The following is a 15,315-nucleotide window of genomic DNA, read 5'->3' as shown; positions in this document are numbered from 1 at the left end:
ATATAAATAAGAGAATAGTGCCTTAAAATGAAAAATTCGTCAGTATTATCCGCATGTAGTTCCAAACCTGTATGTTGTGGTTTTCATGTGTAATGATAAAATACAATTCAAATGAATAAAGAAAGAAAGAAAGCAAGAAATAAGAAAGAACTATTACAATTTAAAATAACTGTTTTTTGTTCCAATATATTTTTAAATGTCATTTATTCCTGTGATGGCAAAGTCTTCAGCATCATTACTCCAGTCTTCAGTGTCACATGATCCTTCAGAAATCATTCTAATATGCTTCTTTGATGCTCAATAAACACTTATTACTATTATGTACGTTAAAAACAGTTGTGCTGCTTCATATTTTTGTGGAAACTGTGATACGCATGATAACTTTTGAACGGTAGTGTAAAAATATATAATTTCCCTCCAAATATAGTACCAATGGCACACATGGTTTTGAGACACTCAAAGCACCATACTGGATCTTTTATATATATATATATATATATATATATATATATATATATTTAAAGTGCTATCTGTGGCCTCAGAGGTCTGCAATATTAACCACCACTCACCGGAGGCTCTCCTCCACCCATTTCTGTCTTTATAATAGTATTATCAGATAGAAATGCTAGATATCGTGTTAGCAGATATACTTAGCCTAGACTTTTTGTTATGCATACATACATGTGTGTATTTATTAAGGTCAAAATGGTCAGTGTTCCAAGGGGTCGATTTTTAGTAACATTGAACAAATATTTACTAGTTTTTTTTTGTCACTTTAAAACTTTAAAAATAAATAATTTAAAAGTAAATATAAAAGTAAATATTTGCACTATATATATATATATATATATATATATATATATATATATACATAGTAAAACATTGGACATAAAGATGAGCAAGCAGTCATAAAAACAAAGATCAAGATGTTATTTCACTGTCAATATGATAATACACAGCTATGCCACTCCATTTATCTGGCGCCACTTGTTTAAACAGTATTCCACACTGATAATAACTTGGCACTTGCACAGATGGTGAGGGAGAATCAGCTTGACAAGTTACCAATCTTTGTGACATCAATTATGCTCACCTCTGTGTGTGCCAGCCACTGAAATTAACATGAAACCCTTCAAATAAAAGACCATGTAGTTTGTAAATGATGAGGGCAAATGTGCTAATATGTGCTAAAAAAAATCACTCAACTTTTTCTGACTGCATGTCTGAGTAGATAATGTCTCAAACACTTACTAAAACAGTTTCATAAAATACAACAAATGTTATGGCATCAAGGTATCAAACTCTAATATATCTCTTAATAATATCTGCATGAATGTGGACAGGCATTACGTTATGCACAGCTCTAGAAATGTAAGGCGTTTTTAAATTAACAATACGTGACTTTTCTTTTTGACTAAATATAGAACAATGCAAATCTGACCGTGAGAGACTTTCCAGTGAAAGGATAGATGCTGACAGTCAGTATGCACCTTGCATTTTAAATAATGAAAACCGAAAGAATAATGTGATATGTTATTGTAAGGAAATTGTAACTTCCAGGGACAGAAAGTAGCTCACTATAGCTGAATGATATAGCCTAATTCAAATAAATGCTGTTCAAAGAACAAAACACCTGTAATAATGGGATGTGATGCTCTGAACTTTCTTTTTTAAATAATTTTTAAATATTTTTTGTTATCAGTCTGATAAATGTATAACTATAATTTAACCTGCAAAATATTGTCAAACTGTCAAAAAAAAAATCCACAAGCAAATGTGGTGTGGTCATTATTTTAGAACACAAACTAACTGCATGGAATTATGATTATGCAAAGCAAATCTCCATCTTTATTTCCAACTAGATACAATGCTCTTTTATTAGCTCAATGAGTGATTCGTGCTAAAGGATATGTGAGAATTTTCCATCAAGTAATATAAAATTACAACAGGCAACTGAATACACCTATCAGGTCTTCATTTCAAAGAGATAACAATCACAATTCAACAGGTGTTGTCATTCCTTTAAAAACAATACATCTGTCAATGTCTGCAACACTATGTAAATACTGTAATAGGCTTCACATGAACCTCACTTGCCCACAACCAACGTCTGTGATTCATTTTGGGATCAATGCTGTCCTCTAGTGGACAAAGATAGAAACTACGTTTCAAAATGTTTCTCACTTAATTACAAGGGTAGCCTACTGATATTTCATGTGATTTTTTTGTATTTTTAATAAATTTGCACAGATTTCAAACAAACTTCTTTCCCGTTGTCATTATGGGGTATTGTTTGTAGCATTTTGAGGAAAATTATGAATTAAATCTATTTTGGAATAAGGCTGTGACATGACAAAATATGGAAAAAGTGAAGCGCTGTGAATACTTTCCAGATGCACTGTCAGGGCATCTTACGGAAACACACACAACACAAACCCTCACAGGCACACATCTATAAAAGGAGACACTCCCATATCCCAACAGTCTCATCTCATTATGGATGTATAATGATACATGTGTGTGGAAGTCTGTGGTTAATCTTATTACACAGTTTGTTTGATCTCTGTAGATTGCAGGGAAATTATTTTGAATCATTTATTTGCTCTGTCACCCTGAGCAGTGGCTTGTCTTATCACAGGAACATTCTCTTGGCTTCACTCAGAGGAATTTTCCAGCGCTCTGCGTAAAGAACCATGAAGCAATACAGCCTTCAGGGTGCGTTTGGATCTTACATATAGGCCTACTTCGGCACTGACTATTTCTATTAAGTGGTTATATAGTTCTCTACAAGGACTCAATATTTCCAATAATGAAATGTAAAAAATAATGTGTTTTCATGTGTTGCCCATGCACATTTTTTGGATGAGAGATGTGCTACATCCAAATATGTGTGTGTTTTAAAATGTTGCTATATGTACATGTAAAGTTTGTGGTTTAATCATGATTAGAGGCTCTTGGCTTCTGAATTAAGCAATTTCAAAAGAACAGGGGCCTCATTTATAAAAATGGTCTGAAATTGAGGTGCTGTTGGCGGAGGTAGAGGTTCGTGGTGCGGGACGCTTTTTATTTAACAATGTGTAATTATTCTGTGGACAAACAATGTGTGTGGTTATATTTTTTCTATTGACTATTATCAAAATTACTACTTCTAGAAACAGTAGTTGTAGGTTTCCAAAAGTAAGAATATTCAAGTTAAATTCAGTCATCTTATAAAAAAGTGAGCCATCCTACTTTTAAAATCACTTTCTATGACGACTAATACAAAGTTTATCACGAAATTCTTGCAAAACTTTAAAAAACATTATTGAAAGAAAAATGGGACGTTTCATATCATATTAAAATGAATTATTACACGATTACGGTCTGAAAAAACCTGCATGTGATTTGGCATTTCTTTATATTTACACAGTTTACTAATAGCTGCTCAAATGTGCCATTAATGTACTGACACAAAAATATATAGTGTAGCCTATTTTATACAAATATAACTGATGTAAATGACAAAAACAAAGTTTAAGGCTGCTGTCTCTATTAATTTTCACAGAAGCAAAGCAGCGGATTAACTCATTATTATGACTTAGTTTCTCATTATTATGACTTAGTTTCTCATTATTATGACTTAGTTTCTCATTATTATGACTTAGTTTCTCATTATTATGACTTAGTTTCTCATTATTATGACTTCCTGCTGGCGGAGGTAGAGGTTCGTGCGGGGACGCTTTTTATTTAATAATGTGTAATTATTCTGTGGACAAACAATGTGTGTGTGGTTATATTTTTTCTATTGACTATTATCAAAATTACTACTTCTAGAAACAGTAGTAGTAGGTTTCCAAAAGTAAGAATATTCAAGTTAAATTCAGTCATCTTATAAAAAAGTGAGCCATCCTACTTTTAAAATCACTTTCTATGACGACTAATACAAAGTTTATCACGAAATTCTTGCAAAACTTTAAAAAACATTATTGAAAGAAAAATGGGACGTTTCATATCATATTAAAATGAATTATTACACGATTACGGTCTGAAAAAACCTGCATGTGATTTGGCATTTCTTTATATTTACACAGTTTACTAATAGCTGCTCAAATGTGCCATTAATGTACTGACACAAAAATATATAGTGTAGCCTATTTTATACAAATATAACTGATGTAAATGACAAAAACAAAGTTTAAGGCTGCTGTCTCTATTAATTTTCACAGAAGCAAAGCAGCGGATTAACTCATTATTATGACTTAGTTTCTCATTATTATGACTTAGTTTCTCATTATTATGACTTAGTTTCTCATTATTATGACTTAGTTTCTCGAAATAATGACTTAACCTAATCCAAAAAAAAAAGACTTCCTCGGCGCCTGCGGAACGCAAGAGTGACAGCACGCTAGCGCCATCTGTTGGTCAAAGCCCTGCAGGAACACCGCTAACATTGCATGTGATGCATGAAAGGGACAGCTAATAAAACTAATAAATCATCGAAATACACATCTATAAATTAAGTTTATATGTGTAATGGCTTTCATTTCTTCATAAAATGCCTGGATTTCTTAACTGAAATATTGGTCTGGAATGTTTGAAGCCATAACTATCTGGCAGAGTAACTATTACACAAAAGACTACATACAGATAATTGATCTGAAATCGTTATTTAATGACAGACTATAGCATTATACACTTTAGATTACAGAACAAAGCAATGTTAGCGGTGTTCCTGCATGGCTTTGACCAACAGATGGCGCTAGCGTGCTGTCACTCTTGCGTTGCGCATGCGTCGAGTGAGTCTTTTTGTGTGTGTGAATTAGGCTAAGTCATTAGGAGACAGTTTCTCATTATTACGAGAAACTAAGTCATTACTACGAGAAACTAAGTCATTATTACGAGAAAGTTTCTCATTATGACTTGCAGAATTATATTTTTTTACTCAGTGGCGGAAACGGGCTTCCATACAAAACCGTCGGAGATGAGTTTATGCATTTTTTTTCTGTTTTACGCATTTGTAGTAGGCCTAAATCAAGACTTCGCAAGTTCTCTTGTAAAATAAAATAAAAATACAACATGGAATAAACTTTTTACAGAAAGCGAGTAAAGAACTCTCAACATTAGGCTACTAAAAAGGTCAGTTTAATCTCGCAAAAACTCCCGTTAATAAAAAATCTGACTACACTGCACAATTAATCTTACACTGCATCTTTATTGTTTATGATGAATTCAGTGCTTGCATGTAGACCGCTTTTATTATTATTGCGGCTTAGATGTTCAAATAGCTGCAGTACTCGACTTTGCCACAAGAAGCGCGTACGTCTGCTCGGACCCTGACGCGGCGGTAAGTAGCCTACTTTTCCAAATCAAAGACCGTTTTTATAAATATGAACGTTGCCGTGGATTTTAGCATACGCACAGTCTAAAATCAAATCTGTGCGTACTCTCATTGTTATAAATGAGGCCACAAGAGTGTTGTTGTTCAGAATATCAAGCCATACAGGCACGAGGCCACAGGTAAACAGAAACCGCACGATTGCGAGTGTACTTGTATATGCATCAGTCCAAGAAACAAAGATGAAGATGCGTGGGTTAACTTGTGTTCATAAAGGGAGTATTGTGTTTGTCTTTTGTTCCACCAATGAAAATCGTTACAAAACAAAGCAGCCACATCTCCGAGTGTCTCGTTCCTGTACGGAAGTTCTAAGCGGCCATGCATTATTTTATTTTTTTCCTTCTTGTTTTCTCGTTATAACGACTTATTTTCTCGTTATATCGACATAACGAGAGTTGTTTTCTCGTTATAACGACTTAATTTTCTCGTTATATCGACATAACGAGAGTTGTTTTCTCGTTATAACGACTTAATTTTCTCGTTATATCGACATAACGAGAGTTGTTTTCTCGTTATAACGACTTAATTTTCTCGTTATATCGACATAACGAGAGTTGTTTTCTCATTATAACGACTTATTTTCTCGTTATATCGACATAACGAGAGTTGTTTTCTCGTTATAACCACTTAATTTTCTCGTTATATCGACATAACGAGAGTTGTTTTCTCGTTATAACGACTTAATTTTCTCATTATATCGACATAACGAGAGTTGTTTTCTCGTTTCATTATTACGAGAAACTAAGTCATTACTACGAGAAACTAAGTCATTATTACGAGAAAGTTTCTCATTATGACTTGCAGAATTATATTTTTTTACTCAGTGGCGGAAACGGGCTTCCATACAAAACCGTCGGAGATGAGTTTATGCATTTTTTTTCTGTTTTACGCATTTGTAGTAGGCCTAAATCAAGACTTCGCAAGTTCTCATGTAAAATAAAATAAAAATACAACATGGAATAAACTTTTTACAGAAAGCGAGTAAAGAACTCTCAACATTAGGCTACTAAAAAGGTCAGTTTAATCTCGCAAAAACTCCCGTTAATAAAAAATCTGACTACACTGCACAATTAATCTTACACTGCATCTTTATTGTTTATGATGAATTCAGTGCTTGCATGTAGACCGCTTTTATTATTATTGCGGCTTAGATGTTCAAATAGCTGCAGTACTCGACTTTGCCACAAGAAGCGCGTACGTCTGCTCGGACCCTGACGCGGCGGTAAGTAGCCTACTTTTCCAAATCAAAGACCGTTTTTATAAATATGAACGTTGCCGTGGATTTTAGCATACGCACAGTCTAAAATCAAATCTGTGCGTACTCTCATTGTTATAAATGAGGCCACAAGAGTGTTGTTGTTCAGAATATCAAGCCATACAGGCACGAGGCCACAGGTAAACAGAAACCGCACGATTGCGAGTGTACTTGTATATGCATCAGTCCAAGAAACAAAGATGAAGATGCGTGGGTTAACTTGTGTTCATAAAGGGAGTATTGTGTTTGTCTTTTGTTCCACCAATGAAAATCGTTACAAAACAAAGCAGCCACATCTCCGAGTGTCTCGTTCCTGTACGGAAGTTCTAAGCGGCCATGCATTATTTAATTTTTTTCCTTCTTGTTTTCTCGTTATAACGACTTATTTTCTCGTTATATCGACATAACGAGAGTTGTTTTCTCGTTATAACGACTTAATTTTCTCGTTATATCGACATAACGAGAGTTGTTTTCTCGTTATAACGACTTAATTTTCTCGTTATATCGACATAACGAGAGTTGTTTTCTCGTTATAACGACTTAATTTTCTCGTTATATGAGTTGAATCCAAGCAGCTCTGAAAGATTTTAGAATAGTTCTGCATCCTGAAGGCGCTACGCCTGTGTTTGCGGTGTTGCTTTGACCATTTAAAGATGCTAATTACACAAACACATGTTTAGCGTACTGTCTCTGGAAATATCAACCGTGATTGATCAGCCTTTATTTTTGTATTGTAGACGTTATTACTGTCCATCAGATGTGTGTCAAAGTTGAGTTTGTTACTATAACAACAGTAGATCAAACAATCATTGTAAAAAAATACAAATAAATAAAACTTTGTCGAGATCACGAGAAAATTAAGTCATTATAACGAGAAAACAACTCTCGTTATGTCGATATAACGAGAAAATTAAGTCGTTATAACGAGAAAACAACTCTCGTTATGTCGATATAACGAGAAAATTAAGTCGTTATAACGAGAAAACAACTCTCGTTATGTCGATATAACGAGAAAATAAGTCGTTATAACGAGAAAACAACTCTCGTTATGTCGATATAACGAGAAAATAAGTCGTTATAACGAGAAAACAAGAAGAAAAAAAAAATATTGCATGGCCGCTTAGAACTTCCGTATTCCTGAAAGAATCATTGTTTTGAATGAATCGAGTGGTTGAATAACTTGCTCATAAAGTGGCCCAACAATGTGACTTGCAGAAAGAGTCACTGAAAAGACTTGACAGTCTGGCTGCATCCTAAATTGCATATCTCTTGGGTACTTTTTTTGAATAAGTAATTACTTCATGACTTCAAAAAGAGTATGTTCTACAGTATGAATGTGTGTATCATGAATGTAATCTGGACATACTACATTCACCATGTTGTAATTGTTACCTACTCTTTTATGAGTAGCCTACTGTGAATTCGGGCATACTACTATTGTCACATACTGTTTTTCGCCTTCTATATAGTAGGGAGATGTGCGATTTTTGGTTGCAGCCTCTGTCTGAAATATGCAAACAAGCAGAGTGATATAAACCGTGGGGAAAAAGGGGTTTTACAAACACTGAAAATGCCAGTGCTGTTGGAGTGCACTACTCTGGCAATGTTGCTCTTGCATAGCCAATTAAGTTTGAGAACCGGAACAAACTGTTGTATTAAGATATTTAAATTGATTATAGTTTGAGCTTGATTTATTAACATGTTAAAATGTTATATTTACAAGTTTATTTTAATAGATCATCCTATATGGAGTCAAAATGTTTCATCAGTAGAGCTGTCACTTCTCACCAGTAAGCCTAATTCATTTAAATGGTAAATTGAATGGTTTGTATTAATAGCATTCTACTTTAGATCTCTGAATTGAAAAGGCATGTAGGCTACATCGTGTCCATGTATCACCAACTTACAGCCATCCAATGCATTTGGAAAAAATCAACAGTTTATTTCATGTGATGAAATCATGAATTTCATGTGATGTGTAATTTTTTAGCTGATAACTTCACGTGGTGATGGAATTGTGTCCTCGCTATCTCTTGTGGTTAAAACTCTGAAATGATTTGTCAATGGTCAGCTATAAATTGATTCAATTTTTATGCTCCATTTTCCAACCACCCCCCAAAAATGTGCATTATTTATTATGTTTGAGGGCCACTGTGTGCTTTGTAGTATAGTTTGCTGCATGTTAGTCTGAAGATTTGATTATGAAAAATGTTTAAATAAATTTGTAAATATGTTTCAGTTCATCAGATGATACACATGATATAACAGGGTTTCTACTTTGAAAATATCTGTTTTAATTAATGCTAGCTTTCCATATGTAACTTATTTCCAGGCCAGACTTACAGAAGCCAAAAGGAGCTCAAAGTAGGATCATGACTTTCGTTTTGATTAAGACCATTGCTTTAATCCTGCATGGTGCATGACCTGACCATGGTAGACTGTTATTCAACACCATTTATCAGACTTAGTTTGTGATATCTCCACATTATCCTAGGGGGGAAAAAAGATTTTCTTTTCCAAGGAAAGGAAACTAGTCCATCCTGCTTTAAAGGAACACAAAGTTTTATTGCATGCATTAAAAAAAAGTAACTTTTAAATGGTTTCTGCTTGTAAATAGTTTTTGCATTCATTGATTAAAATGAACAAAACCACACATAAAATAATTATATTAACCGTGCACTGATTACAACAGGATAGTGATCAGAAAAATAGCATTCTCGTGTGTGCCAGCAAGACTCGGTTGCTTAAATTATCCAGGCTGCCATCATAATATATTTATGCCAAATAAGTGTATTTAAGTTTGCTAGTATTTGTTAGAAGAGATTTCAGCTCGTAAAGGATAGGCCTGTGAGAGGGCAGTTGATACTGAAATTAAGCAAAATAATAAAACCGTAATGATTGGTAGCTGTAGAAAAGCACACGACGCAGGAGTAATCCAATAGAAAGTCTTTAAGTAATCCAACTTAAACCCAGGAGTAACCAGGAGAAAGGATAACCACAAACACCCAAGCTCAAACTATAATACACCGATAAAAGGAACTTGGGAGAACACAGGGCTTAAACGAACTGAGACAGATGAGATAATTAACACAGGTGGAACTGAATGAACTAATCAAGCAACACAGGAAAACTAGGTCAAGGCAGGTAGAACCAAAACCAAATCTAAATCAACAGAACATAAAAATGACGGGGGGGCGGGCACCCCAGAGGCTGGTGCAGTGCAGGAACAGGGAAGAGACAAGGAAGGCCTCCAGGGCGGCTCAGGGAGTTCAGGAGGCCATTCAGGAGCCTTTTGAATACGGCCATTCAGGTATTTTGAATAGGTGCCCTCTAGCGGTGAATATTACTTATTGTACCTTTAAATACACAGACAAATGAGGATGATTAACGAGACACAGGTGAACGGAATGATGAAATCAAATCAAAAACCATGACAACTAACAAGGCGGAGACAACCGGGCAAACAGAAGGTCCAAACTGACACCCTCCCTACAAAGTTTACTGCTTAAAACATGAACGTGCAACAACATTTCCACATTCTCAAAATGAAACAATAAAAGTGTGCATTGAAAAAAAAGCTAAATTAAATACAAAGAAGGAAGCTATAAAAGCGCTAGCAGTGTTAAACTGTATAAATTGAGAGAACATGCAAATCATTATTAATATCAAATTGCTGGGTTTTTTTAATTCACACATTTCCAATTAAAGTTGCTAAATAAGAGGGATCCTGCTGTTTTATGCCTTTATTTCATTAGAGTTTTGTTCACATGGCACCAAGCAACTTTTATTTGACAGAGTGAAGCAAATACTTGTAGAACATATTCTTGCAATTCAACATTAAATAGGTCACAATTAATTAAATGCAAGCTTAATGTCTGTGTTGTAAATCTCTTACCATGTTGCATAATGATAAACACTGACCAAGCTATTTGAATGTTTACTATTTGAATGTGCACAGTCAAAGAGTGGAACAAAGCCTGAGGTTACCTTGTGGTATTGTTCAAATAGGACACCGTTTTCAAAATGTAATGGGATAAAAAGAAAAATAATTGTGTGCATCAACACACAAACACAAAATCTGTAACTACTCAAGTGGAAATAAATGCCAAGACAAGAGCAAAGAATTAAAACCTGATCAAAGCCTGACCTTTCACTCCTGTCTCAGGTTACCTTGTGAAATTCTGGCTGCAAAGAAAATCACAGTGCATTCTAGCTAATGGAAATAACCATTCTAATCACTTCAGTTTAGCCTAAATACTTTTTTTTATAAATGCACTAAAGCTGCATTTCAGCATAAACTATAAAGTTTAAAAGCATCTTGACTGGATTGTAATGATGGTCACATGTTGAATACCTTAAAAACACATGTGGTGTTATATGTGAAAGAGTATAATTCAAATAAGCTTTAAAAATAATAATTTTCATTAATGGGATTTAATAAATTAATGACTTATTCAACACAGGCAAGAGATAATCTTAGTTATAAACCATTTTTATTATGAGATCATAAAAGAGAGAATTGAGCCAAAATCATCATCAGAATTTTCCAGACGTCTGTGCAGAAATAATTATTTAATAGGAGTTTTGCAGAGCTGAGGATTATTCTTGAAGTGTTTGGAAATAAATCTTACCTCATGTAAGATTTAGACTAGCACAATGTCTGTACAGTTCCATACACAGTTTCAGAGTTGTAAAAATACATAGACAATAAGAAAAATTTAAAAATGGTGTGTGTGTGTGTTATGATTATGTGAATTCTACAGAGTTACAATGCAGAGTTTTCAGTGCAACTGTCTCTTTAAGACACATAGATGGTGCTGTAAATCATTAAAGGCTGTTGGTCAATGAGAAAGCCACACATACAGGTAACAACAGCTTGAAAATTAATTCAATTGATTGAGCTGTTAAAGTTATTGCTACAAAGGTTTGCAGAAGTAATTCCCAAACTATTTTTCCACCAAAAAACTAATCTGGCCACAGAGACACTAGTTAACTTTAACGGGGTCAGAGCATCTTTAAAGAGTCATGCCATTTGCACATGTATAAACAGGATATACAAAGGTTGCTTTATAATCCATTAAATGCATATTACGAGCATGTCTCTATCATACAGAACACTGCAGTTTTAGGTGCTTTAATTGTTCTATGACAGCAAATTTATTCTGTAATTTGGGTCACAGACTAGAGATTAGTGATAGTATTCCACATTTTATAACCAGGAATATGTGTTGTACTGATTGCACAGCTAGTAAATTTCAATGTAGAATGCTGCATATTAAATTGCTCCTTTTATACACATTTTAAATTTATGACACAATATTGCTGGGGCATGTGGAGAGGTGCTCTGATTCAATAGATTTTTCCATACTCCCTGTTCCTAGGATTAACTAGAGTTAAAATGGGGATCTCAACGCCCTAGTTTACCTTTCATCAGAATCAGTCTGCCTGCCACTGAACTGATGGTAAGCCGTCTTCTGCTCCCTTGTGAACTGAAGATGATGCAATCTTTCCACAATTACCATCATACTTTAGTTTTCCAAGGGTAGAATAAAATGCTTTATTTAAAAAAATAAATAAAGTTATTATTTGGTGTGCACCTCTGTATGATTTTATGAAGATGCATTTTATGAAGTTTTTTCATTCATTCAGTCATTCATTCGTTCGTTCGTTCATTCATCCATTCATTTAGACCAGATCTCAGGGACCATTAGCCCGTGCTGGTTGATCTGGTCGCAGAGAGCATCTTTCTTCACTGACAGCCATTCGAAATTAAATATATTTTTTGAAAAGCAGCGTTTAAATCATATGAAAATATAATAAAAATATAAACAAAAATTCCATTATATTATATATTCTTACAGCACAACATATTTTCCCTTTTGACATCACAGAGTAGGATATTTGCTAGTGAAGGGGTGTCATCAGCCAATAAGCACTGCCATGATGTCATATTCCTGCAGTCCTGGAGCTATTAGTCACATGGCATTTAGGTTCAGGTGATTGGCTCCTGGCAACAGAACTGAGCGCTCATGAGCTGCCATGAGGAAAAAGGCAGATTTCAAATAAACTGCTACTTCATAAAGTGCCATTAAGATGAATGGGAGTGCAAATAGCTTTTTTAGACTTGTCTGGATAGCACATAGAATTTTATTTCATGCTGTTTGCTTAGCACTTAGAAAAATGGCCACCTTTATATATATTTTTTTTTCATGTAATTTGCTTTAGCTCACTGTGTGGCCTCATTTAGAAACAAATAAGGATGTGTTTCTAGTCTTTATGCTCAAGGGTCTGCATGAAGATAGCAATTAGCTTGCGAGTTGATGTGAGAATAGGAGTTTTTCTGAGTTCACAACACAAATCTGTCACCACTGAGCCCTTGAGCAAGGCACATAATCAGTGCATTGTAATTCATGTTTGATCAAAATTGCAAGGTAAACAAGACGTAACCAATAATCACATAACCATGTTAGAGCAGCTTGTGACAGCTGTAATTCAAAAGAAACATTTTATAAAGATACCCCAAGCATAACACTGGATGGATGATGATTATATAACACCAGGTGAAAATAAATTAAACTCCTTTAATTTTCTCAACTATGCGAGCTATACTAAGTCAGGCATGTAATCTATTCAATATAATTCAATTTGGATAAAAAGTGCTGGCTAAATAATGACCTGTAAACCACAACCACATATTAAAACAATGTGTGTGTGTTGCTGCAGTTAAGCAGAAACATTTTTGCTTTGTGTTTTTGGATGGAGTAGTGGTTGAAAGTTCTGTTTCACATCCATAAGGTAGATTTGCACAGCATAATAATGTGCAGCCTGTTCTTATGCGGTGGTATGTCTGGAGAAGTAGGTACAGTAAGCAATAAACAGAATTGTTCAGACTATCATTGTTGGTAGATAACGTGTTCAGTTCACCAGCCAATACCAAAGTACACTGAACAAAATTATAAACGGAAAATTATAAAATGTTTTTGCCCCCATTTTTCATGAGCTGAACTCAAAGATGTAAGACTTTTTCTATGTACACAAAAGGCCTATTTCTCTCAAATATTGTTCACAAATCTGTCTAAATCTGTATTAGTGAGCACTTCTCCTGTGCTGAGATAAATCATCCACCTCACAGGTGTGGCATATCAAGATGCTGATTAGACAGCATGATTATTGCACAGGTGTGCCTTAGGCTGGCCACAATAAAAGGCCACTCTAAAATCTGCAGTTTTACTGTATTGGGGGGTCCGGGGGGGTCCGAAAACCAGTCAGTATCTGGTGTGACCACCATTTGCCTCACGCAGTGCAACACATCTCCTTCGCATAGAGTTGATCAGGTTGTTGATTGTGGCCTGTGGAATGTTGGTCCACTCCTCTTCAATGGCTGTGTGAAGTTGCTGGATATTGGCAGGAACTAGAACACGCTGTCGTATACGCCGATCCAGAGCGTCCCAAACATGCTCAATGGGTGACATGTCCGGTGAGTATGCTGGCCATGCAAGAACTGGGATGTTTTCAGCTTCCAGGAATTGTGTACAGATCCTTGCAACATGGGGCTGTGCATTATCATGCTGCAACATGAGGTGATGATCGTGGATGAATGGCACAACAATGGGCCTCAGGATCTCGTCACGATATCTCTGTGCATTCAAAATGCCATCATTAAAATGCACCTGTGTTCGTTGTCCATAACATATGCCTGTCTGTACCATAACTCCACCGCCACCATGAGCCACTCGATCTACAATGTTGACATCAGCAAACCGCTCACCCACACGACGCCATACACACTGTCTGCCATCTGCCCTGTACAGTGAAAACCGGGATTCATCCGTGAAGAGAACACCTCTCCAAAGTGCCAGACGGCATCAAATGTGAGCATTTTCCAACTCAAGTCGGTTACGACGACGAACTGCAGTCAGGTCGAGACCCCGATGAGGACGATGAGCATGCAGATGAGCTTCCCTGAGACGGTTTCTGACAGTTTGTGCAGAAATTCTTTGGTTATGCAAACCGATTGTTGCAGCAGCTGTCCGGGTGGCTGGTCTCAGACGATCTCGGAGGTGAAGATGCTGGATGTGGAGGTCCTGGGCTGGTGTGGTTACACGTGGTCTGCGGTTGTGAGGCCAGTTGGATGTACTGCCAAATTCTCTGAAACGCCTTTGGAGACGGCTTATGGTAGAGAAATGAAGATTCAATTCACGGGTAACAGCTCTGGTGGACATTCCTGCAGTCAGCATGCCAATTGCACGCTCCCTCAAAACTTGCGACATCTGTGGCATTGTGCCGTGTGATAAAACTGCACATTTTAGAGTGCCCTTTTATTGTGGCCAGCCTAAGGCACACCCTGTGCAATAATCATGCTGTCTAATCAGCATCTTGATATGCCACACCTGTGAGGTGGATGGATTATCTCAGCAAAGGAGAAGTGCTCACTAACACAGATTTAGACAGATTTGTGAACAATATTTGAGATAAATAGGCCTTTTGTGTACATAGAAAAGGTCTTAGATCTTTGAGTTCAGCTCATGAAAAATGGGGGCAAAACAAAAGTGTTGCGTTTATAATTTTGTTATACTTCTATGAATAATTACAATCAGAGGCCTCAAATAGACAGTGTGGTTAGTTGAAACTATTGGAGCTTATGCTTCATTTTAAAAGTGCAGTTCTGTTCATTTTATCAGCAGCA

This window comes from Sinocyclocheilus grahami, unplaced genomic scaffold (assembly GCF_001515645.1).
Source record: "Sinocyclocheilus grahami isolate Dianchi unplaced genomic scaffold, SAMN03320097.WGS_v1.1 scaffold233.1, whole genome shotgun sequence".
NCBI lineage: Eukaryota > Metazoa > Chordata > Actinopteri > Cypriniformes > Cyprinidae > Sinocyclocheilus > Sinocyclocheilus grahami.
This window is presented reverse-complemented; position numbering follows the sequence as displayed.